The 27,429-nt window shown below is 35.8% G+C and overlaps 1 pseudogene; it reads left to right on the top strand.

The window, feature by feature from the left end:
- Positions 1 to 16,084: 16,084 nt before the first annotated feature.
- LOC123830838 lies at positions 16,085 to 16,520 on the top strand (annotated as a pseudogene).
- Positions 16,521 to 27,429: the final 10,909 nt, after the last annotated feature.

Here is a 27,429-nt window from a genome sequence, read left to right as displayed (position 1 = left end):
AGGGGGGGTTCAGTCTCCAAATACCTGAAATATATGTTGTTTGAGAGAAGCCCACTGTAAGTCGATAGGGAATCTAGCCGAAAAGGGAGCTGAGAACGCTTTCTGAGAGCCCCAGGAGAACAGCTGTGGCCCAGGGGGAAGAATTTGGGCGGGGGTGGGGGATGTGGTGAAAATAGCCTGTATCTGAAGACCCGCTCCATCTCAGCCTTTTGGGGCCACCATGAAAGAGGCCCTTCGGCCTCGGTTACTAATTCCTAAAACAACAGCTCCTGCATTGCCCTTCTACTACTGATCCTATTGCTACTATTAACTCCACGGTGACCAGTTGCTGAGATCTTGCCAGGAACCAGGCAAAAAGCCAAACACCTCACATGCGTTGTCTTATATAAATACTCAGAAAATGTTGCTGTCAGTCCAATGTTACATATCAGACAATATTCAGAGAAACTAAGTAACCCGTATATGAACATGCTTTGTAATACGTGAGCCACCATACATAGTTGATACAATTTTACTAAAAACCATCAGCTGAGGAGGAAGAACTGGCCTTTCATCTTTCTATGATGAACAGTTGTCTCTCTGTTTAATGGTTTTTTAAAAATCCCCTTGTGACAAGCTCCAGAGGACAAATAATTTATTTCTTGTGGTGTATGGCTCTCTAAATGAATTAATTGATAGGCAGCCCATTGTCAGTCTGAAGGATATGGAAATAAAACAGACATAAGATGTTCTCTACCAAACTAATTTGTACTTTAAACACATAAATAATATTTTTTAAAGTAAATGTATGTTTACTTTCTCTTCCTGCTTCTCTTTGGATCTGCAAACCTGTGTCTGTAGTATCTTTGTGCCATCGGTTGAGAAGTTTGTTTTTGTTTTTTGAGCATTAGTAAGTGGAATTAAATAGTAAATATTGCTGGGGAGATTGGGGATTGTAAAATAACTCTTTCAATCCAATCCTGCCTCCATTTATGAAGGGGAAAGAAACAATAGTAAAATAATTGTAATAATAAAATAGCAAAAGCCTATCCTTTTTCAGGGGACCACGAGGGCAAAACTATGTTCAAAGCATCATTAAGATACTACGTGCTTTATCACTATGCTAACACTAACATTGACTATGCAAAATCAATGATGCCTTAGTACAAATTAAGGCCATGAAAACTAACTGGACTGGTAGCAATTGTATCTTTCACCAATGTTCACTTGCAGGAAAAAAAAGCCAGTTTCATTTAAGAAAGTCTTTGGTGAAGTAGTAGAAATATTAATTTCATTACATCTCTACCCTTGAGTGCAAGACTTTTTAATATTCAGTGTGATGAAATGGAAGGAACATTCAAAGCACTTCTGTTCCATACTGAAGGTTGACAGATGCCTCAAGGAAAAGCACTCGTGTTGACTGAGATGTGAGCTCAACTGGCCCCTGTTATTCAAGGACCTCCATTTTTACCCGAAACAATGATGGACAGACTGGGTATTTAAAGCTGTATATTTTGCAGATATTATCTTGACAATAAAGAAAGGATCCTGTGGCTTCAGGGAAAACAACTGACAATAGTTATGGTCGATAATAAAATTGACACTTTCAAGCAATGGTGACTTGACTGTCCTGATAAGCCCAATGGTGATGTTGAAAAGTGTGATTTTTGGATGTTATATAATGAAGTGTGTCAAGGCCTAGAAGATCTGCATAACTCTGAAAAACCATATTCTTCAACACATGATTTTACATAATCATGGATGAGTAAAAGATCCATTAAAGCATAAGATAAGTCATTGGATTCTTAACTCAACAGAGTATAAAACATTTACTTTTCAGTCTGTATTGCAACTAACCTTTAAAAAGCTATCACTTGTTGAATTTCAGGTAGTAGTGAAGAAAAGGGCCTACAATTATAAGAAAAGGTTGTTAAAATAGTTTTTCATTTTTTCAGCTAAATTTCTCTGAGCTGTGACTATCTTCACGTATATTTCAAATGAGGGCAGATTGACTATAAAGCAGATATGAGAATCCAGCAGCCATCTCTCAAGCCAGATATGAAAGAGATTTTAAAGTTAGAAAAATATAACTATTTTTCATGTTACTTTTATTAGTTGCATCAAGTTTATTATTATTATTTTATAATCAATTCATATATATGCATTTATAATAATATTCTCAGCTTTAATTTCCTAAATTGTAAATAATCGGTTTATACATGATACCCACACAAACCAAAGCAATCTGAGGATCTCAGTAATTTTTCAGAGATTAAAAGGATCTGAGAAAAAACAATGGAGAACTGCTGGTCTAAGGAAATAACCGATTGCCCAAACTGCCTTTGGGTGTATAAATTGATACAACTTTTCTCTGGGGTAATTTAAGTGATCAAAACTATTAAAATTTGGATAACTTTTACCAACAATTTTCACCTCTAGTTGTTTATTCTTAACAAAGAATTGTGAATTGGTGTATAGATTTACTTATTAGAATTTTGATCACAGTACAATTATATAGAACCAAAAACACTTGCAAATATCCAGGGGATTTTTAAAAATAAATCTTACTATCCTCTTAAGATGGAATACCATGCAACCACTAAAAACATGTTAAGATAATTTATGGCATTGAAAATGTTAATAATACATTAAATTTAGAAATGATACAATGTAGTAGCTATAAAATTATCTTATTTTGAAAATATAACATGAAAACTCTCCCCTCCCGCATATATTTGCATGTTATATTTCTGGTTTTCTATATATCTGGAAATGTTAATAATGAATTTGGAGGGGGCTTGTGCATAATGGCTTGTTGTTAATGCTTTTAATCTTTTGGATTTTCTTAATTTTTACAGAAAATACATTATTTTTATCAGAAAAAAGTTTACAAGAATGTGGTAGATGAATTGTGACCTTTAGATTTTTATTTTTAGTCTTTCATTCCTGAGTTTTGGTAGGAGAAGAAAGAGAGAATGTGGGAACTTAAGGAGAGAAGAAGAGAAGCACATTGCAGGGGCGCTGAAGAAATGGTATGTGAAAGGTGGGCTAAGAGAATAGATTGGTATTAATGAGTTATGCTGGCTCAGTTTATCATGTGAAGGGTTGAAATGTGAAATTGCCATTTTTGTAGGTCAAAAGTGATTGAAGATCAGCATTTGTACAGTGTTCAAAATAAATAGCTCATTTAATTTAATAGAATATGCCCACCCATCACACAGTTGAGAAAATGAAAATTGAAAGTTGAATAGTTTGCTATAGTAACACAAGCCTATGCTTTTATTATTTTTTACTTTTTTATTGTTGTTTGAATACAGTGGTCTCCATTTTCCCACCACCACTTTCCCCCACCCCACCCTCTCCCACCTTCCATCCTTCCCCTCTTTGGCTTTGTCACATTTTCTTTTCTTCAAGGTTTTTTCTTAAACCAGCTTGAGGGAGAGATCTTTTTAATAGTGACATGGGATATCTTCGCAAACTTAAGATTACATGCAATTTCTTTCTAGAAAATCTTTGTCTACATATCTAAGATGGTGGAAGACCCCCAAAATAAACAAGGTGATTAAATTGTATAATGTGCCCTTAGTCACTAATTAGTTCAGCAATTAGTAAAGTTGGTAAACAAAAACAAACCATTTAGTTATTATACATGTATTATAAATAAAGGCCAGATAAATTTTCAAGAATTCATTACTTGGTCTCTTTCGAAATAACTTTGAGCCTCTGGAAGGAAAAGTAGTGTGATAATCTATGAAATTCACCATCTATCATGTGCCCCTCCAAATAAAACAGCTTAAATAAAGAAATGAGATATAAAAATGTCAACTGAATTTTGGGTAGCAAAACCAAACAGGAACCTTATTGAAGGTAAAGAGAAAAAAATATTGCAAGAAAAAAAGAACTGGAAGGAAATATTAAAAAGAAAAATGTTTGGTAAAAAGTAAGCTCAGAATATATTCAACTCATTCAAAAAATTTTAAAAGACACAGGAAACTAAAAATGGATCTGCCTTTTGACCCAGTAATTCCACTGCTGGGACTATGTCCTAAGAACACTAAAACACCAACCCAAAAGAACCTATGCATCCCAATGTTCATAGCAGCACAATTTACAATAGCTGAGTGCTGGAAGCAACCTAGATGCCCATCGGTAAATGAATGGATCAAAAAACTATGGTACATTTACACAATGGAATTCTATGCAACAGAAAGAAAGAAGGAGCTCCTATCCTTTGCAACAGTTTGGATGGAGCTGGAAAGCATTATGCTAAGCGAAATAAGCCAGGCAGTGAAAGACAAATACCATATGATCTCACTTTTAACAGGAACCTAAACAACAAAACAAAGAAACAAGCAAAATATAACCAAAGACACTGAAATAGAGAACAGGCTGACAGTGACCAGAGGGAGAGAAGAGGTAATTTCAGGGGAGAATGGGAAGGGTTTACAGGAGCAAATTTAAAGGAAACATGGACAAAAACTAGGGGGAGGGTGGTAATGGGAGGCAAGTGGGGAAGGTTGGGTGGGTGGGCTGGATTGGGAATAAAAGGGGAAAAACTGTACTTGAACAATGATTAAAATAAAAAAAATTCTAAAAGACAAAATAAACAATAGACAAATCCTATTTTAATAGGAGAAAGTATAATTCAGGGAATAAAGGTGAAAATTCAGAAGCACACTCTAAATGTTAAGCTGTAGAGGAGTAGAGATGACCTTGAGAAGGGAGAAATGTAAAAAATGTGGACAAAGTGACCCAGAACCACCTGGGTAATTATTTTTGCATGTAACTTTTCCTAGGCAGAACCAGGAAATGCAAGAGCTGGAAATAAACTACTATGGATATGGGTGAGTGGAAGTGGGTGAGGAGAGAGTATGTTTGGTTCATGCAAGCAACCAAATAATGAAGCCAGCTTGGTGCTGTTAATGTGAAATACCAATAGAAGCACCCTTTTTTTGAGATAAAGTAGATCTGACAAATTAAATAGGAATTCTTAGGTCAGACACACTCTCAAGGCATTTCAATATATGATGCGGAGTCACCATGTATTTACTCCAATAGAAACTTTTCTGTTTGCAGAACTGCATTTCATGGCATGAGCATTTTGTAAAATGCATTTAGTCAAGAACTGATCTGACCCCAAACATCATTTTATGAGTATGCACATTCAAATTCAAAGAAGTGAAGTGACTTTACCAAAGATTGTGGAGGATTGCAAATTAAAACTCAGCCCAGATCTCTTATGTGCCAGTTCATTGTTTGTTTATGTTTTCACTGAGTGGCATGTGGGTAAGCCTGCCTTTAACTAGTGGTTTCTCATTTCATTCTGTTTATCTAAATCATTGATGATATGAGTGAGAAGTAGAGAAGGAAATTACTTGTCACATGGGATGGTTTGTGTAATTTGGTACATGGAAGGAAGAAGTTGGGAAGGTTCTAGGGTATGAGTTTAAAATAATCATGAGTATAGAAATAAGTTTTAGAGGAGTTACTGATTTATCGGAGGGTATGAGAGGGGACTCCCATACAAGACAGTCCGTACAAGTGCAGACTTCAACTAGAATTCCAATTCAATGGATAATAATGTCCTTTAGGACTCTGCTCAGATGGCACCTAGTACAAAGTATAGGATTTAACACTGATGATTCTGGGAACATCCTTACCATTTGAACATCCATCTGATCTTTTCTTGAGTCTTCAATTTCACAGCTGTGAAATCTAGTACCTTCCAGAAGATTTCTACAAATTTCCAAAATGACTACCTCATAGTCCCCCAGTTTTTGATCCTCTGTCCACTTCCATCTTGGAATGATTTCTTTCCAGCTAGTATAATGACTTTAGCCCATTCACTCTTTTCCATAAGAAACCCAGTCAAGCTCATGATTTCATGAAGTCAGTAACTTTAATGAATACTTATAAGATCACATTGGACATCACGCAGCCTTGTACCATTTCATAGCTCCTCTACCTAATTTTTCTCCTAACCTCCCCAAACCCAACTTTTAATCACTAGAATAAGCAAACTATGTATTATTGCCCCAATCAGGACATTTTGAAATCAAAAGAGGATGCTATTAATAATACACTGGAATGATAAGTTTCAACCTGGACTATGTGGGTGGGAGAAAATAAGATATAGGTTTTCCTACCCATATGTGACCTTTTTCATTGTGAGAAGACAGACCTACAGGAAATGTCATTCTGTCTTCTCAGCTTTGAGGGCTTCCCTTGTTTGACTAGTGGATTGCCCCCAGAACCCCAGAGTATTCTGAGAAATAAATTTTCTTTAACTTATTTTTTTTGATACTTTAATTTTGCATCAGTGGACTACCTCTTCCCTAACTTTGTTTATGTTTCTCATAATGGCTTTTACCTCTTAAAGCAAAGTGCAGTTAACCTAAATATAATAATTTATGTATACATCCATCTTCTCTCCTAAACAGTAAAATTTACTGGGGCAAAGACCATATTCAGTTAATTATATCAAAATGTTCCAGTTGCTCCCCCATACCTGCTTTCTCCTTTTACTACCATTAGAGAACCTAAAGTTTTAGCTAAGCACACGGTTACCCAGAATTAAAACTATATTTCTCATCTAGGCATTTTTGTAGCTAGTAGATATCTTGTAATAGTCTAATACAATGGAATATGAGTGCTAGTTATACATGTACTTTCTGGGTATTTTCTCCCTTTTGCCAATTTATATTTCTGCTAGATGTCATTTTAATATTGTAACATAGCAAAGAATATTAGTAATCACTGATTGTACATGTGGTCCTCTCCATTTATCATTCTCTGGTGCCCACAAGCTGGATCTTGTGATTATCTCTTACCAACAGAATGCAATCAAAGCATGAGTTGTGTCACTTGCAGAAAGAGCCAGTTATCTCCCCGTGTGTCTTCTCCATTTCTCTTCCTTTGCCATAGTGACCATGGAGACCACTAGTTCCAACTGTATAGCAATGAGGAGAAGGGCCACTGAACCCATATGAGGCAACTCAGGTTTGGAGCCAATTTGTCACTGCAGCACAGCCTGGTATTATTTGACTAGAGCAGATGATGAACCACCTTCATCCATGAAGTCAAGGTCAACACTTTTGGGGTAATGGAGCAACAGTATTGAAGGATTCTGGGTCCCTGGCATTATGGAGATGACATACCACCTGTAAACAATTGCCTACTGAGCTTTATGTGAGGAATAAATACCCATCTTGTTTAATCCACCACTAACTTAGGTCCAGTTTGCAGCAGTCTAATCCATTTTTAATACCTTTACCTTTCTCACATCATCTCTGCCAGTATCTCACTTACCAGAGATACTTGATTAAACATTTGGTGAATTGACATTGAACTGATGAGGTGATAGTGTGAGAAGGTAAAGGGTATTCAGGCAAAAGTAGATTGAGGGGAAGTCCACTGGAGAGGAAACGCTATTTAAAAAGTTTAAACTTCTGGACAAACTTTCCAGGCATTTCCTGACACATCAGCTGGGAAATAGAGTCTTAAACCAGAGGTGCCTTCTGTCAACCTATGGATCTAATCACACCTACAGATGAGTTTTGTGTGGTTTGCACTGCATTTAAAAAAAAAACCACAATGTAAATTAGTTGTCAATGTTCATAAATATAATTTATATGAAAATACATCTTTCTGGCATCTTTTAGGAACAAATCTGGTCAATTAGGGCACATATTCTTGTATGGTAAGCACTATTGACTAGGACTCTTGCTGCTCTTTTTAGTTAGGACCAGAGTAACCAGTTAATAATGACTATGACATTGTTGTCTGACAGCAAGGCTATGTGTCAATTAGCATCTAAATCAGAGCACTTGCTTTCTTGCTTTTCAAAAATTTGGCCTACTTCCAAAGGGAATCTTACAAGTAACTGTGATTGGGAGTCCTACCTAAGACATTGAAACACCTGCCTTAGACATTTGTTTAAGGAGCAAAATCCTAGGCAACAAAGGTTGAACAGCAAGAACAAAAGAAGGAGATAATAACAAAATAGTACTGCCAACAAAGGGATCTCAGACAACAAGAATCATGATGGCAGAAGGCATGTATTTGAGCAGGTGTGATGAGAGGACAAAGATCCCAGTAGGCATATGACCATCATATTCTCTGCCTGTTCTCTTAGCCCCACTGAAAGATGAAGTAGCCCCCAGACCCCAGGTCTAATGTAAGAACCATATGCTATTGTGCTCCTTTGAGCCCTGCTCCTAGATCTTGATAGAATTCTTGACAACTTGAATGGTGATTGGTGCTTCTCCAAAGACTTGAAAGATTGAAAGGAAAATAGATAGTCCATACGTCTCTCCCCATTCATCTTGGTTTCAATAAGAAATGTGATGATGGAAGGTGAAATACAAGAAAAGACAAAATGAGGTTGTAAATCATTTTCTTGCTTTTCTTGCTCAGAAAAGCCTGTTGAGTGCTTAAGAGAGCAAAGGAAAGAGCAAGATGTGGAGAGGGAGGGAGGGAGGAGTCCGACATTGAGACAAAGGGAAAAGTTGTATTGTTGTGTTTCCGTTAATCTCTTGATGTTGGTGGGTGTGGAGCCCCAGATGTTAGAGTTAATGCAATATGCATTAGTTCATCACATTGGGAAATCTTTAGTCCCTGCAACAAAGAATTAATAAATCTGGTAATTGTGTCATGTCTGTAATATAGGCTAGGAAAAAAGTTGTGTAAATCACTTGATAAATGTGCATGCCCAGATAGCATGTGTTTCTGAGGTCTTCCACAGGGACTGACCCAAAAGGTTTCCCTAGCATTTCTCCCCTTCCACTGAGCCCTCTGTAGGGGGAGCTGGTATGAAACAGAATCGTTATTTTTCAGTGTAGCATTGGCCTTCAGTTAATAGCACATAAAATTGATTCTCTATGCTTTGTTTCTTATCAACCTCCTCCCTAAAACATGAGTTCTCTAAGGTAATCAGAGATAATCACAAGCTTGCCAAAATGTTCCTTTTGATTTTCTAAACATTAAAATCAAATATGGTTCAGTTTTAGCTCTTAAGAGGCTCAGTTTTTCTTTTTAATAAAATGAACAACTAAGCAGTTGTCTACAGCATCAGGACACTAAATATGTATCCAGAATGACATATGCAATATGCTTTATAAAACATTTCTGAATTCCTCTTTTGATTTTTCTGCAGCATGTTGAAGGGTATGAAATTAAAAATAATTGTCACATCATCATCATTGATTTTTGTACCTCTTCAGTGTGCTAAATTCTATGCAGAAGTATGGATATGGGAGAAGTAAAAGAGTCTAAAAAGGAAGTGTCTTGAGGACAGAATCATGTTTACTACAATTACATCAATTTATTTGCTACTAGAAGATTTCTGTATCATTTAGTATGACACGTTGTGTAGGCTTGAGTAAACCAATGAACTATGGAAAGCTATGTTCCCATATGTATCCAAGGTGATTAATCTCTTAGGAGATGAAGAAAATTTGAATAATCAAATAATTATTTGAATAATTTGAAGGTGCCATATCACAATCAACACAAGTTATTATTTGACTATATCAGCTTCTATGGGCCCTTTGGCAGGACTGTCTCATGCCAGTCAGAAAACTACCATAATTCACAATTATATATATTCTTGGCTTGTGTAATTTTATCTTGGGAAGGAAAAAGATGGGAAGCCTCTGCTGTATGCCCTTAAAATGATCATGAGTATAAAAATAGCAGTTGTAGGGGAGTTACTGATTAATTAGAGGGTATGAGAGAGGACTATATATGGAGACAGGAGGAGAGGGAGAGAGAGAGACAAATAGACAGAGAGAGGGACAAAGAGAATATAAGGAATTGGCTCATGCAATTACGGAGGCTAGAAGTCCCACAGTCTGTTTGCTGCCTGCCAGCTGGAGACCCAGGAAAGCTAATGGTGTCATTCTAATGTAAGCCTGAAGACCTGAGAGCCTAGAACTGATGATATAAGTCCCAGTCCAAAGGTTGGAAAAGACCCATGTCCCAGCTCAAGCATTCAGGCAGAGAAAGCAAATTCTTTCTTTCTCTGCCTTTGTGTCTTCTTCAGACCCTTGATAGATAGGCTGATGCCCACCCACATTGGGAAGGAGTTCTTCCTTACTTAGTCTGATTCAAATGCTAATCTCTACTGAAGACACCCTCACAGATACACCCAAAAATAATGGTCAACCAAATATTTGGGGAACTCATAACCTAGTAAAGTTGACTTATAAAATCAACCTTCATACATATTGAAGGAATAAACTATGTATAGACTGGGGAGGGAAGGCTAGATATCTGAGATGTTAAATGGTTTTGATCAATATCCTGGAAGAAGATATATAACTGTGAGGTTTTAAAACATGTCTGCACCTTGTGGTTAGGGAAATAAGCCAAATAATATATGATCTACTTATATGAGGTCTCCTAAAGACAGAAAGTAGAATGGTGGCTGCTAGGAGCAGGGGAGAGGAGGAGAATGGAGACTTACTGTTTAATGGATATAGAGTTTCTGTTTTGCAAGAAGAGTCCTGGAGATGGATGGTGGTAATGGTTGCACAACAATGTGAGTGTACTTAATACCACTGAATTGTGTACTGTAAAAAATAGTTAAGATGACAGATTTTATGTTATGTGTATTTTGTCATAATAAAAATTACAAGTAAATTTTAAAAACATGTCTGTAAATTGCATTCCCATCAAAAGGTAGGTTCTAGTTTTTCACCATTAAATAAGGGCTGGTCTTAGTTTTAGTGATTTATCCTCAGAAGCTATCTCATGAAAAGGGATACAGCTTCATCTAGCACTCTCTCTCTTTCTCTGTCTCAACATGTACTCATGGAACCCTAAGCCACATCATAAAAAATTATACTGGAAAGATCATATCAAAAGAGTACATAAAGATTGAGAAACAAGCTGGAGTAGCCCCAACTGTTCAACCCCTACTCGACTGAGCCACCAGGCACCAGCAACTTTCAGACAGGTTAGTGAATAAGCTATTCAGGTGTCCCAGTCGCCACTGTCTGATCCAACCACGTATAGAGACTCCAAGTGAAAACTGCCTAGCTGAGCTCAGTCAACTCCAGGACCATTAGAGATGATGATGATGATGATGATGATGATGATAATGATAAATGTTGTTGTTTTAAGTTTTGTTACATAATGATAAATAACCAGAATTATCTCCAAATCATTTATTTTGCTGAGTCTCCTCTTCATCAGCTATAAAAGTAGCCCATCTCTAAAAGTCTTTACAATTCCAAAATGTAGTGGAGAATCTACACTGAAGCCAAAGCTAATGCAGCTGAGTAATATTTGAAATAATTTTCTATGAGATTATCCCCATATTGTGCCTCTTTCCCTTCCTCTTTCAAAGCACAGACTTGCTGTCTAGCATTGCCTCAGGGGATGAATGCTACAGGACTGAAACTTGAAGATGTCTTGGCTCTTTGTTTCCCAGCCTTTTATAAAATCATATGCATTTTGGAGAGGTGAAAGGAAGGAAGCAAAATTGCATGTAGAAAGAAGCAGAATAGCATGAAAAAAATAGTAGGAGGAGACAGACACCCTTCCCTAACCACAAGAAGATTCCTCTGGACTTCTTATAGTTTCCTTCTAAGGTTGAGATGGAAAAAAAGGAGAAAGATACCTGAAGGTCATGAAAGCAAAAGAAGCTGTGTGCATCTCCTTGGCAGCAGCCTAAGGAAGGAGTAAGTCTCCAGAGAAGAATGTTATGTTTGGACAATGGGATTCTGGGAGGCCTTGAGAAAGAGTCCCATGTCCCAAACATGACATGAAGCCCCACAGAATGATCAAGCAAAAAGGATCTGAAAATAAAAATAAGTTGATTATAAAAAAAATAAAGAGATGTGATTTTGATTTATATACTGCACTGTGAGTTAGAAGTAATCAGAGATATCACAGGAAGTGATGAGATGAGTTTCCAGGATTTGGAGGAAAATTTTTTGTCTGGTTTGGTAAAGGAGAGAAATTGTTATTGCCCAAAAGGATAATGAGGAAAATTCATGAGAAATGGAAAAAGAGAACATATCATGTCTTTGAAGATGGTCCCCTTTCCAAACCATATAGGCTTCTGTAAAGACAAAAAAGGGGGAAGAAAAAGTGTAAGTGTGTATGTGTGTGTGTGTGTGAGAAAGAGAGAGAGAATTGCTTTACTGTGGCTCATGAAAACACATCCATACCAGTGTCCATTTCATAAATGGCCATACAGTGTGGGGAACTAAGACCTTTTTACCTCTTACATAAATAAAACAATTTTGCTGCAAGAAAGAAGTAGGAGGCAATACTGTTGAAGGTTAAGGAGGCGCTAGCAGCAGTGACAAGGCGAGGGTTCTAGAACTGTGGACTGCATCAAGGCAGAGGGGCAGGGCACAAGATCCAGAAAAGATGATGAAACCTTCCTGGGGATGTCCGGAAACATTGAGATGAGACTTTGAGAGGCTGAAGTTTTTAAAGTATGCACATGGAGTCAAAACACCAAGGATATTATTTATTTGCCATAAAAGTGACACAACAGTACTTTTAGAGTAATACAGCCTTGTTGCGCGTGGGTCACCGGCCAGCAGTGACCACGGAACGCTGCGGAAGGCTCGACGATAAACACGCGAGAAAAAACACACATGCACAGAGACAGACCAGTTTCTGTGGGGAAGTGGGGATGAAATGGCCACCCCCCCTAGTGGGGAGCACGCTGATTTACCGTCCATACCTGCTTTTATTAGGTTCATTCTGCATAATAATTCAGGTAAAGTACAGTACTCATTAGAGGGGAAGTAAGGAACCATAGAAAACAAAGAACTCTGCCGGTCTATTGAGTTGGGGGTCGAAGAGCTGTAAGACTGAGGAACAAAATAACTTCCTCCTAAGACCCTTCTCATTCAACTGAGAGCATTCTAAACAAAGAAGGTTTCACAGTAATTTACATGTTCTTTCTTAGGCCTGATCAGCCCGGGGAATTCGCACTTCTCAGTACAGAGCTGCACCACCCTGTCATTGTTTCAGGCTTAGGTGGAGCAAGGGAACTAAGGCAACTGAGAGACAAGGAGGTTTTCTCCCAGACGCTGAGAACTCAGGCTATGTCAAAGCTGAGGAGCGAGGGTCCATCACCCCCTTTTGCTGCAGCTCCCCAAGTCCTTCTTTCGGGGGGCCTCCCAAAGTGATCGTGCCTGTCTTAGGTCGTTCCCCCCATGGGGAATCTTACCCGTCTTTGGCTAACCGACCAAGCTTTTTGGGGTTCAGTTATGAATAAAGCAGCAGAAGCAGCATTCCTGCCAGGAAGATAAGCTTTTGTCTCCTTGCTGGCTTATGGTTCCAAGGGCGTTCCCTTAGCCTTAGCTAGGCGGGGGTTTCAGCTTCTGATACCAGTCAGGGCGTTCCCAACACAGCCTGGGAAAAGTTAAGTTCCAAAATCAAATTTTTGAAATCTAGAACAAGCATTCTGAAACAATTCTATGATCTAATTGGCAATAACTAAGCCTCTGATAGACTACTGTGAAAATCTAATTCTATGATTCTTGGTAATTGCAAAATTAAGTTTAGTCAGAAAGCTTCATTTCCCTCTATTTCTTAAGCCATGATCTAAATAAACACTGCCTGAGAGAATTAATCTCTCTTTCCCACATGCTCAGACAGAAATTCTTTTTCTTCATAGTAGCAATTATCACAATCTTATTTGAGTTAGTCTTAGGTTTGGGGCTGACTCCCCAAAGGACTGTGAGCTCCTGGAGAGCAGTGGCCTTGCCCTGTTCTTTATGTGTCTCTCACAGTTCTCCTTATAGAACTTTGTATATGATAATCATTCATTCATTGAAAACATATATAGTGTATCTATTTTGTGCTCAGCACTCTTCTCAATAAATAATTCAGAGAATTGAAAATGAAAAGCTTCTCATTTGCGGTAACAAAACTATTAGGACAGCTAAGTTGTTTCTCCAATAATATTATTTAAGGGAAAAGTAGTTATAAAAATCTGTCTGATCATGTTATTTATGACATTTGCCTCTATGTTTGTATATAAGAGAGATGGAGCTACAATTTTCAGGTTTTGTGTCAACTCTGATGTTTATATGAGGGTTTTACAATAGATTTATAAATTATGTTGAAATCATTCCTTTATCATGATTTCAATAATTTGTATACCACTGGAGTCCAATATTTTAAGTTTAGGAGAATTCATTGATAAAATTGTTTGATTCTAACATGTGCAGAGTTTGGAAGCCATCACCCCTGTACTGACAACAAAACAGCTGAACAAACTTAAAATCAATTTTTCTTAGATCTGTCAGAGACTTGAGGTCACAGGACAAACCACTGGCCCTCAAACTGAGAGACAGAAAGATGGACATGGAGTTTCACAACTTACGGGGAATAGAAACCACTGCAGCCAGTAACTGGTAGGAAGACATAAATGGCACCTGACCAGTTGCAGGAGGCTGAGCATGGACTAGCTGAAGAGATAAAAAACTACTGGAGGCTCAGCATTAGGAAGCTCCCCTAAATCTTCAGAGTTTTATGCTCATGAATTTTACCAGCTTCTCACAGTGAAGATCAGAGACAAATCTCTGCTGCTTCTGGCAAAGGGATAACAAAATTAACCTTTCTGAAATATGCCCAGGGCATTGTATTCTCTTTAACAAAGACCTACCTTGAAAGGAAACCATTTTACTGGAACCTAATTGATGACATGTGGCAACAGAAATGCCCAACACTAGTTCTCTCTAGCTTTTCAGATGGGAGAGGGAAATGCACAACTCTGATGCCCTCAGACCTTCCTGTGTCAGCTAAGGAGTGTGGAGGTGGGGGAGCAGCTAAAAAGTACTTGTAAAGATCACAGGCTGGGGTCACAGCTCACCAAAGTCTGAGACCTAATAATAGGCTCCTAGAACATGTCTCCTTTACACCTACTGCCACATCAACAGAAATCTTGTATAATAAGAAGGAACTACATCTGAAAGAACAGCAAGGCTCAGATTCTAATTAAGAAAAGGTCTCTAGGGAAACCCAAAGGCAACATTGAACACAAAACCAAAGACACCAGAGGAAATTTTAACCTTGCACAGATACAGCAAACACTAAAGACAGCCTAACTCTTAGCCAAATAAATGTAAAACCTGACACTAAAGGTCTGTTCATCTCATTTTATTACCCAATATACTATGTCCAACTTTCAGTATACAATACAAACTACAATACACACACACACAAACCCCATAGTCAAGACACAGAGTAAGTATCAGAACCAGACTCATAATTAAATATTTTGAAATCATTAGACCACAAATTTAAAGTAACTATAATCAATACATTAAGGTCTCTAAAGGAAAAAATAGACAACATTCAAGAACAGATGCTTGATTGCAGAGAGATTAAAACTCTGGAAAGAATCAAAACTAAATGCTAGAAATAAAAGAAATAACAAAATTGAAGAATGCCTTTGATGGCTCCTCAGTATACCGGATATAACCGAAGAAAGAATCAGATATAAAGATGTCAGTGAAAACTTTCAAAAGCAAAGAGAAAAAAGACAGAGAAAAAGGAAGATATACACAAGAATTGTGGGACAATTACAGAAGTTGTAAGACACCTATAATAGAAAAGTCAGAAGGAAAAAGACAAAAGGAACAGAAGGAACACTTCAAGCAATAGTGCCTGAGAATTTTTCAAAATTACTGACGGACACCAAACCTCAGATCCAGAATTAGAAAACACCAAGCAGAATAAATCAAAATATATATTTTAAAAACTATATGTAGGCATATTATTTTCAAGCTGTAGGAAAAAGAAAGAAAGAAAGAAAGAAAGGAAGGAAGGAAGGAAGGGAGGGAGGAAGGAAGTAAGGGAAAGAGAATGAGAGAAGAAGAGAAAAGGAAAGGAAAGGAAAGAAGAAAAGGAAAGGAAAGAAAAGAAAAGAAAAGAAAAAGAAAAGTTTTGAAAGAAGCCAGAGCTACTGCACAGCGGGTGTCCTGACCCAGCCATCTCGAGCTTGCCAGCTCCTGAGGGCATTCCTGGGCCCAGAACTGCCAGTGATTGAGGTGAAGCCTGATAGGCTGAAGCAGTAGTTCCTCAGGATGTGATCCAGAGCTTTGAGAGGAGGGGCTTCAAGCTGCTGGAGATGAAGATGCTACAGGCACCAGAGAGCACCCTGGCTGAGCACCATCAGGACCTGCAGAGGAAGACCTACTCAGCCCTCATCATCTACTTGAACTCTGGTCCAGTGGTGGTCATGGTCTGGGAAGTCTCCAATGTGGTCTGCACCTGAGGACCATGATAGGACATACAAACTAGGCTGCACCTGCCCCACGCCACCACCCAGGAAGACTTCAGTGCCCACTTCTGCAGATACCCTGAAGGGCTGGCACAGAAGAACTGGCAGGAAAATGAGGCTCCCAGAAATGGTCTGGGCTGGCTGGTCCATGAAGTTGTGGGAACGTCCTTTGTTTCAGTGCCTTGTGTGAAGGGCCTAGAGAGAGAGCCAGCTGTGTTTCAAGAGCAGCAAGCTGGTAGACTGGGCAGATGAAGGGCAACACAGCAACATCTGCCCTGCCTAGCACTCAGGCTTCCCTCCAGGACCCCAGCAAACAACCAGGACCAGCTCCTTCTGTCAACAATAACTTGAGCCCACACCCATGCTCTGCCCATCTTTTCCAGATGACCACTTTGTCCACTTTCTGCCTTACCTCAGCCCAGAGGGGTATGGGCCACCAATGTTAACTGTCTTTCTGTATCCTAAGTGAGGAAGAAATTGAACCAAACCTTTCTGTTGGTACAGACAACCTTTGAGGCATCTCCAAAAGTGAGTTGTGTGACCTCCCCTTCACCAAAACATGAACATTAGAATTCACTGTGCTATGAAAAAATAAAAGGGTGAAGAACAATATGTTATGCTAATATTAACCAAAGAAAACTGAAGTGGCTATATTAATAACAGATAAATTGGACTTCATAAGCAAAGATAGTTTTCAGGGATAGCATGTTATTGCATAAAGGGGTCAATCTCTAAAAAGACCCAATAATCCTTAATGAGTATGAGCCCAGCAGCAGAGAATCAAAATACATGAGGCAAAAACTGATAGACTTTAAGGAGAAATAGACAAATCTACTATAATTAGTTGGAGGCTTTGACACGACACTCCTCTATCAGTAATTGATAGATTCAACAGGGAAAGAAAAAATATTGTTAAGATGTCAATTCTTCCCAGAACAGGGGTAGACAAAAGTAGGTTTATAGTTGTGAGTATGAAAAACACAGTTTATTCTTGTATTGTTATTTACTAATTATTGTATTATTTTCCACACAAATGGAAACCTATATTTGCTCACCCCTGTGCAATATAAAAAATTCAATACAATTCAATCAAAATCTCAGAAGGTTATATTTTAGATATTTAAAAGCATATTATAAAGTTTATATTAAAAAGCAAAAGACACAGACTAGCCAACACAATAGGGAAGAAGAACAACAAAGTCAACCGACTGATACTATCTGACTTCAAGACATAGTATAAAGCTACAGTAATTAAGAGAGTGTGATATTGGCAAAATAATAGACAAATTGTTCAATGGAATAGAACAGAGAACCAAGAAATAGACTCACATAAATATAGCCAGCTGGTCTTTGACAAGGAATAAAAATTAAATGGAAGAAAGATAATCATTTCTTAATTTTTTAAATTGTTATTCAAGTACAGTTATTTCCATTTTCCCACAACCATTTCCCCCCTACCTTATCTCCCAATGGATGAACTCACAACAGATCAAAGACCTAAATGTAAAATGCAAAACTATAAAACTTCTAAAAGATGAGAAAAAACTACCTTTGATTTAAAGACAACTTTTTAGATACAACACCAAAAACACAATCCATGGGGGAAAAAATTGATGTCAGACTTAAGTTAAATGAAAATAATCTGCTCTTTAAAGGACACTGTTAATAGAGTAAAAAGATAAGCCACAGACTAGGAGAAAATATTTGTAAAACTCATATCTAAAAAGAAACTTGTATCCAAAATCTACAAAGAACTCTTAAAATTTACTAATAAGAAAACAAACAATCCAATTAAAACATGGGCAAAGATCTGAATAGACACCTTACCAAAAAGATATACATATGTCACATTACACATGTCAAATAAACCTATGCAAAGATATAAAACATTAAATGTCATTAGAGAATTGCAAATTTAAACAATGAGATACTATTACACTGCTTTTAGAATGGCTAAAATCCAAACACTGGCAACACCAAATGGTGGCAAGGATGTAGTACAACAGGAACTCTCATGGGAATGAAAAATGAAACAACCCCTTTGTAAGAGTTTGGCAGTTTCTTACAAAGCTAAACATAGGCTTACCATACAATCCAGTGATTATATTCTTAGGCATTTACCCAAATGAGTTGAAAACATTATCATACAAAAATCTGCATGCAAATATTTATAGTAACTTTACTCATAATTGCCAAAACTGGAAGAAACTAAGTCCTTTAATAGAGGACTGGGTAAATTGTTGTATACCACTACAATTTAATAGTATTTAGCATAAAAATAAATGAGATATGGAGAAAACTTAAATGCAGGTACATTTCTTTGATGTGGGCAAATCCATCTCTATTCTACCTGGTTACTTTGTCTTTCTTGGATCTATAGTTATTAGGGGAAATCCACAGTTTCTCTGTATATGGCCTGTCATTTCTCAGGGTCCTTTTGGATAAGAACTAAGATAAGTCCAGCTCTTTCTTTTGTATGACCCACAGTTGGACACACAGGACACACTTCTACATCTGTTTCTCTGATAAACTCCAAAAATACAGACCATACTACAGAGACTGCTTCTTTACTTCATCTTCACTGCAGCTAACAAATTCATCTCTTGCCTTTTAGACTTCCCAAGATGGAATCAGACATATTGTGTCCTCTAAATTCATGGGGTTCACATAGTAAGTTCTCCAAGTGATCTTGTTGAAGGTTTTTTTCATTTGTGGGATGGATTTCTCTAAAAAGTTTCTACTTATTTCATTTATAAAACTAACTCTTGTATATCTTTTTTATTGTCAGGTGACAGAAGGCTCATATAACTAGATTTTGGTAACCCTTTTGAAAATTTCATGCTGACCTAGAACCTCACCTTGAAATGTAATATTCATGGTCTCAGCAGTTTATCCAAAACAGTTTTAGCATCTAATCATACAATCTTTTCAAATCATTTACTTTTAGGTGTATCTCAGGGTATTTAGATGAAAATAACACCAGTTGGAAATTAGCTAGTTATAGCATAATAGAAAAAAATTTAAGGGTATTAAATAGCTCAGAGAGTATGTAGAACAATCACAAAATCAGGCTCAAGACTTGCTTAGCAGGAAAAACTAAACCACTCTGGAATGGCTATACTAGTGAAAACACAGTGCTGCTACTGTTCAGCCCAGACATCCAATCCTACCAACCCCACTGCAAGCTGGAGGCCAGACTGCAACTAATCACTTTGAAAATCCAGTGACCCTTTATGATCATTTTCCACCTCCCAGTTAGTCTCACAGATGCATTTGATTGACATATCTCATCACATATATTTGCCATAATATCAGGAGATTCTGGGAACATTTAGCCTGTGAGTAAGAAATTTATAATGGGAAGAGTCTCCAAAGAGGACTGACGTCCAAAAAAGCTGAAAGTCCCAGAAAAGGTCAAGTGCCTATTTCCATGTGCCGTTTGCAAATTCTAATAGTTGGATTCTTTGAAACTATTCAATCTGGATCACGATAAAGGAATTTATTGTATTCATATTTATTGTGATCCTGGAATTAGTCCTGTCAACATACTAAATATTTTCCACTCTCAACACTTTCTTTTTCCCCTTTCATTTGTTGAATGGCTTAAGGTTTATTCTTTTTGTGCTGCTGTATATCTTTTGCATTTTCATTTTATCAAATTAACACATACATTGGTAACAAATCAAATAGTATAGAAAGGTTTAAGAGAAAACATAATCTACAGACCATATCCTCCTCATTCTCCAGATGGCATTTCTCATAAATTGTGTTAGCTTTTCTAGTAATAACATCATAACTTTAGTAATTCTTTTTTATTTCTATTTCTTGATCCACCAATTTTAGATAAATGTAAAAATTAGAAATTTCTCATTTAAATACTCCCTTAATTACTTTACATAATGCATTTTAGATGTTTGGGAGGGTAGTAGAAGTGATGTAAATTTGTTAGGCAGGTATTAAATAGCTCAATAGATACTAATTATTATTTTCATCATCTTCATCATTATTTACTTAGACAACTCACTATCAGTTGTTTTCTGGACCATGTCTTCTCTCTTGGTTTACTGACAAATTCTAATAAAACAATTCTGGGATAATGTAGGTCATTTTTCCATCTGATTTTTCAGTACTAAAATTTTTTCCTCTATTTTTTCTTCAATAATTTCTTTTCTTACATCTTCTAACCTCCCTCATCCTGAGATTTCTATTATTTGCACATTGAATCTCTAGGATAGGTCTTTATATGTACTATCATTTTTTTTCAGATTTTTCCATTGTATATATTTTCTGCTACCTTCTTAGAAACTTTGTCTCTATCACATCCTTCTAGCCCACTAAACCCCCACCACATTATATGTTGAGATTATTTGGGACTTGAAATCTAGATGGTTATTATTTTTAGATTCTGCATAAATAATTATTTACAATTAAAAGTGTCTTATATGTTTGTTAGGCTGCATTTTTGTTTCTTTTTTCTTTTTATTTTATTGGTTTGCAGTATGTATGTATATATGTGTATACATTTACTGAGGGAAGTCTTCTCTAGCAATGTTTTCAGATTTTGTGTGTAGTAAATTTTAATGAAAAAAATACAATAATTTTTTTAATTTAAAAAGAGAAAGAAACTATGTTATCTTGGGCACTGAAGTCTATTTTTGCTATTAAGACTGAAAAATAATGATACTATAGAATAAATTACAATCTTATTTTATTCATTTACTCAATAAAGTACCTTTATTAGCTAAAGGTACTTTCTGTGAAAAAACAATAAAATGTTTCTCATAGGTCTTTCTAGTTGAATGCCACTTTCACTGAGTACAGAATTTTAGGTTCAAAATTACTTTCCTTCCAAATAGTAACATTTTGCTCTAGTGTATTCTAATACACATTGCTTTTGATGAAAAGTGTGATGTTAATTTGAGTTCCATTTCTTCACAGAAAACCTATTTTTATCTTTCTGGAAACTTTTAGTTTTCTCATTATCTTCAACATTTTATAAATTTCATCCATAAAGTGACATTATGGCATGTATTCTGTCTGATCTGTATCTCAAAAAGCTAAAAAATCATTTCTCTCTTCAGCTTTGGAATTCTTTTCTACTTTTTCCCCCTTAATAATTTCTTATCCATTCTTTCTTTTCTCTTCTATTAAAATTTCAAAATTTAGTTGTTATTCCTCTTAGAATTTTTGAATTTCTATTCCATGACCAATATGATGTTCCTGACACAGTATATATCTTTTTTTCATTTTGAGAAATATTTGGGGGCAATCACCCAGTTCCATCACCTGAATAATAGAATCTCTCCAGTAATACTGAAGGTGGGGTAGGATATCCTCCTGGTTAGAATGTTTCTGGAATTGGTATTCAGATTGTGGCAGATTCTAAGGCCCTTTTGAAAGTTGCTGTATACCTGAACATTCATCAGCTTCTCCCAATAATTTCCTATTTTAATTTGTCCCATGAGTCCAGGTTAAAAGAAAAGAGGTGGGCTAACCAGGTCCTCAAAATCTATTACCCTAATTTATAACCTCCACTGTTGTTCTCCTCTACCTGAATCAGTGGACTCAGCTTTGAATTTTTACAGAGCAATGCCCAAGCATCTGTATATGTCATGACCTTAAGTTACTGCCACATATTCAGTTTTATTTGCTTTCCATTTGTTGAGGAATTTCTTAAATTTCTGCTTCATGTAGGTCTCTCTTTTTAAGCAGAGTAATTATTTAGTTATTTTTAAATTATCTTTCTTATCATTTTTTCAGAAATGCTGAATAGTCATCTGCTTATTATCTTAACCCAGTTTTCCCAGAACACATTGAGAACGCTGTCTTTTAAGAATGATATTCTAGGCACCAAATTATAGCCCAATACATTTCATTATTTTTAAAGTCCTGGAGTTTGACCGGAACATTATTAGCATGAAGGCCAAGAATAGAAAAAGCTGACATTTGAAATTGATTTTGGCTGAATCTTGGATGTTATGCTGGCTATTATTTCTTTTTGTCCAAAATAATTAAATAATTACTTTCATAAAGTGGATAGTTAGTCTCTTTTAAAAATACATTAATTGAGTATTGAAAAGCCACTATACTTGAAGGAGAAAATAACTGCACGTAAGTAGTAGCGTCTGCAAGTTGTATCCACAAAAAATTTCCTGATTTTCAAAGGGGATTATAAGAATCAAAGGGAGTTTGTAAACTCCAAGATAGTAACTTTTCTCTACCAAATGAGAATACCTCTTGAAAAAAATGAATTAAACATTAAAAATAAATTAAGCCTTTAAATAGTTAAAACAAAAAATGATATTCTAAGACTAATTGATTTATTCTTGCTTTAAGGATCTCATCTCAAATTATTTAATCAAAAATGTTAGGGCACAGTAAAGAAACAGCAAACTATGTGAGATTATCTGGGAGGATAACTCACTGCACTGGTGTAAATATCCAAAAGTTAACATGCCAGCCTGAAGTCTGGCACAAGCTGAATTTTCTTTAAATAGTAAAACATGGTAGAATCTCACATTCCTCCACTGCACCATCATCACCATTCCTCAGAAGGAAGTAGGGATGAAATTGAATAAAGTTTAACTATCTTTTGTCTCAAAAAGTAGGAATGACCTGGCTGGCGTAGCTCAGTGGATTGAGCACGGGTTGCGAACCAAAGTGTTTCAGGTTCGATTCACACACTTCTAGAGAAGAAAATGGGAATGTGAGTGACCAAATAATACATGAATAAAAAGGTCTAAGGTATGTTTGTAAAGATTGTTAATTTCAGGGGCCCTTAACCAGTGGCCCATGGATCCCTAGTGGGAGCCCTTCTAAAGGTCTTTGACTCACTTGAATTTTGATCCAAAATTGTCATAATGAATGTGCATATCTACTTTCATCATATTTTCAAACTGTTTATTCTTACCCCCTCCCCCCAAAATGGTTCAATGACTAATATTATTTAACTATTTAATTTTCAGGGTAAAAATCTGAGGTCCAGAAAGGAGAATAACTACCCCAGTCCAAGGCACACTGAGTGGCATTGCCATACTTTATGGGCTTACCTAGATGAGGACTCACCCAACTGCCCTTGGCTACTGTCCTTGTCTGTGCTTAACTCCAACAGCACCGATTCCTGAAAGACATGCCTGGTATCTTTCTCATTTCCAAAGTTTTACTTCATATTATAACATCGTGAGTTAGGATGGTTTGAAGTATGTCAGACCTCACAAATCTATAGGTTTGTAGACATCAATAATCAATGACAAAAATCTATATTTGTAGATATCTGACCAATGACTGAATTATGTCAGTCCCCGAGAATTCCTGGGTCTGTTCCCACCAAGACCACATATGTGCTCTGTCTTCCACATTAAGCCATTGTTTGACTCTAAAGATTTTCTCTTCAGATCTATAAAGACAAAACAGTATAAATTATACTGTTTTATGCATCTTTAAATTGAATATATAATACTTTAGATTTAAGAAGAAAATAAATTCCTGGACTAAAGAGGAAATGATTTCTGCAATAGCATTGTCTGTTTTTAGTCTATTTTACCTTCAAGGTTTTTATATTAACATTACTTTTTAAATTTTTCTTAGGCTAAAAAAATGCTCTTGGAAAGTGCACCATCTGTGCTTTGTCTGATTAGCTGGTCCAAATGGAATGGATGTCAAATTTTGAGTCTCTCTTATTTTTATGAAAATAAAAAGAAGCTTCACTTCTAACTCAGCTTTATGAGTGAATCAATGAGAAGTCATCTACTGCATAATCTTCCCCTTAGAAAGTGATAAATATTTACAGTATATAATGAGATTTCATGTCAAAAATTGATGGTATTTATTGTGTTTTAATAAAAGCAGATTTGAAAACATTAGTTTTATTAAACAAAAAACAGAATATTGTTTTAAAAATTGCCATTTTCATATTTGCTTTTCTGTGGAGACTTATATACAAAGGCAGACTTTTAGCTAACTATATTACTATGGAAATTAGCTCCAACTGAATAGAAATAGTACAAAATAATGAAAACACTAATACATCTTTACACATTGTATTATTCATCTATCAATTACTTTCCCTTTTGTGGGGCTCACTGTTGCAGGTTTGGCTGTTTAACAGTCGTATTTTTTCCAATATTTATTCTCAATTGCTTTTCTCAATCTTGATCCTAAGAATTAACTAAAAAAGGAATATTTAAAAGGTCATGTTGTCCTTTCCTGTGCAAATCTATGAGATAAGGCTGTTACTAACGCATTTTCTAATTTTTTAAGTAAATGTTAAGGGGAACATTTGGTTCTCTTATGAAAAGCTTTTCACAAACAGGTAAAAAAAATGCAGATTTTTCATCAAAACCTATCTACGTTCCCTAACTCCTGCAGAACTGGGTTCAAAAGGATCATCTCTGGCTTTGGTTAAAGTATCGTCTAAAACCAAATTTTAGAAGCTAAATCTCACCTACAATGAAAAGGCTCTTAGCGATTGACCAGGAGAAGGTAATGGTTTCTACAGACAGTGGTGAAAATATCTGGTCACAAGTGACTCTACAGCAGAGATTGTTTCTCAAATACTTTTCAGCATCTAGTATAAAATAATAGATGGCTGGTGACCACAGCAAACTGGAAAGTGTAGACTCGCAATTGACACGAGGATTCACACTTTAAAGCAGTAGCGTGCTATCTGGAGAAAACGCATCTCTGTGCTCAATCCAGCCAGTTGGGCACCAGATTGTGATCCCCAGACTACCCACTATGTCAAAGCCTATGGGACTGATTCTCGCCTTTCTTGTTCTACATTCATCCATTAGTCTGCTTTTTTTTTTCATTGTTGTTCAAGTACAGTTGTCTCTATTTTCCTGCCACCACTCTCCCCTGTCCCACCTACCTCTACTTCCCACCCTCAATCCTTCCCCCCCTTTGGCTTTGTCTGTGGGTCCTTTATACATGTTCCTTGGCAACCCTCTCCCTTCTTTCCCTGGTTATTCCCCTCCCTGCCCTCTTTGGTTCCTGTCAATTCGCTGTTTATTTCAGTATCTCTGGTTCTGTTTTTCTCGCTTGTTTGTTTAGTTAATTAGGTTCCATTTATAGGTGATTCTGCTTGTTTTATCCTGAGGTATTATTTGTGGTGTTTCCCTCTTTCCTATGAATGTTTTACTGGTTGTTTATTCTTTCACTGAGGTTTTGTTTTCCTAAACAGTTAATGCATACTTGTGGTTCAAAGTGAAAAAAATATATAAAGTGACATGCAGTGAAGAACCTTGCTCTCACCCATGCCTTTAGGTGTTCAGTTCCCATACCCTAAAAGATAACTTCTATTTCTGGTTTTTGTGTTTCTACCAATGTTATTATATTTGTATGCAAGTAGAAAAAAATACATACAAACATACACACAGATATTCTAATGCTCTTTATTATAGACAAAATGTTGTATGATAAACATACATTTTTCCATTTTATTGAATGTATTAGGTTGACACTAATGAACAAAATCATATATGTTTCAGATACACAATTCCACAACACACCACCTGTCCATTGTAAGTTCACCACCCCAAGCCAAGTCTCTGTCCGTCTCCATTTATCCTCCCTATACACTATTCCTTTTTAAAGCCACTTATTTGAAAACCACTTTTTACTTAAAAATAAATGTTTGGATTTATGTAAATATATAATACATTCCTTAGCAATGATTTCCTTAGTGACCTTTATATATATGCCTAGTGTTTCCTCATTCCTTCATACAGCTGCATTATACTCATTTTTATATATTATATTAACATATATAAAATGCATAATATATGGACTGTGTATTATACTTATGTAATGTAGTTTATATTTCTATAATAAAGTATATTATAATTCTATAACACATACATTTATATAATACATATTCATATATTTTAAATATAATATGTATGCCAAAATCTATATTATAACTTATTTATTTAACTAATGCAATACTGGTAGATTTTCAAGTGATTTCCAAATATTTTCTACTATAAAAATCTCTGCATGCCTCATTTTGCATAAATGAACATCTACATACATTACTTCACACATATACAAGTGTATCTCTAAAATAAATAGTAGAAATGGTATGACTGGGTTAAAGGTATTTAAAATTTTGACAAATACTGCTAAATTACCCTTAGAAACTATACTGGTTTGAGGCAATGTCTATTCTTACCATACCCAGTCCCACCACATTTACAAAGGAAATGTACTTTCAAACTTTTGAATGTTGTTAATTTAATGATTAAAAAATGATAGTCTGGTGTAATTTTAATGTATTTTTTTATATTGTAACTGAGATCGAGCATCTTCTCACATGTCGTAAGGCTGTTTCTATTTACTTTCCCATGAATTAACTGTATATATCATTTGTTTATTTTTCTATAAAGTTAATCATGTTGCTTTCGATTTCTAATGCATTATAAATTAGAGATATCAGTAATTTATAAGATCAGATGCATATTTATATCAATCCCACTTTTACTGTTACTAGTGGTTATTTCACTTTTCATGCATAGGCTTTTTTTAAATGCAATTAAATCTATCAGTCTTTTGCTTTATGGCTTCTGGATTTTGAGTCAGAGAAAGTCTCACTCCAAGATTATGATAAAATTTATCTATAGTTCTCCTAGTATTTTTACTATTTCATATTTTAATATCTAAGTTTTTAAATCCTTTTTGAATTTAGTATGGTAAATGATATCATATCCATAGTTAAGAAATATTTCACCTACTTCTCATAGATTTAAGGTACTATCTTTATTATATAATATATTTGTATACACATTTAGGCCTTTTTCTGGAATTGTGTTCAACTAGTTTGTTTTTCTATTACTCATAAATACCAGAATGTTTTAATGATGTATTCATATGTAGAAAGGTTTAGTTCAGTTGACTTGCAAAACTCTTCTTTGGTAAAATTTTACTTGGTTATCCTTATTTTTTTCTCCATATTAATTTTATCAGCTTTTCTAGCTTTATTTTTAAAATAGTAATTTTATTGTAATCATAAAAAATTAATTAACATGGAAAGTCTGGATGTGTTTATGATATAAAATCTCCTATCAAGAACATAGTCTCTTTCTCCTTTCCTCAGACATTTTTTTAATGTCCTTCAAGAGCTTTTTGAACCAGCAATTCTACTGCTAGGATTATATCCTAAGAACCCTGAAACACCAATCCAAAAGAACCTATGA

This window comes from Phyllostomus hastatus, unplaced genomic scaffold (genome assembly GCF_019186645.2).
Source record: "Phyllostomus hastatus isolate PE091 unplaced genomic scaffold, TTU_PhHast_1.1 phas_scaffold_129, whole genome shotgun sequence".
Taxonomy (NCBI): Eukaryota; Metazoa; Chordata; class Mammalia; order Chiroptera; family Phyllostomidae; genus Phyllostomus; species Phyllostomus hastatus.
This window is presented reverse-complemented; position numbering and strand designations above follow the sequence as displayed.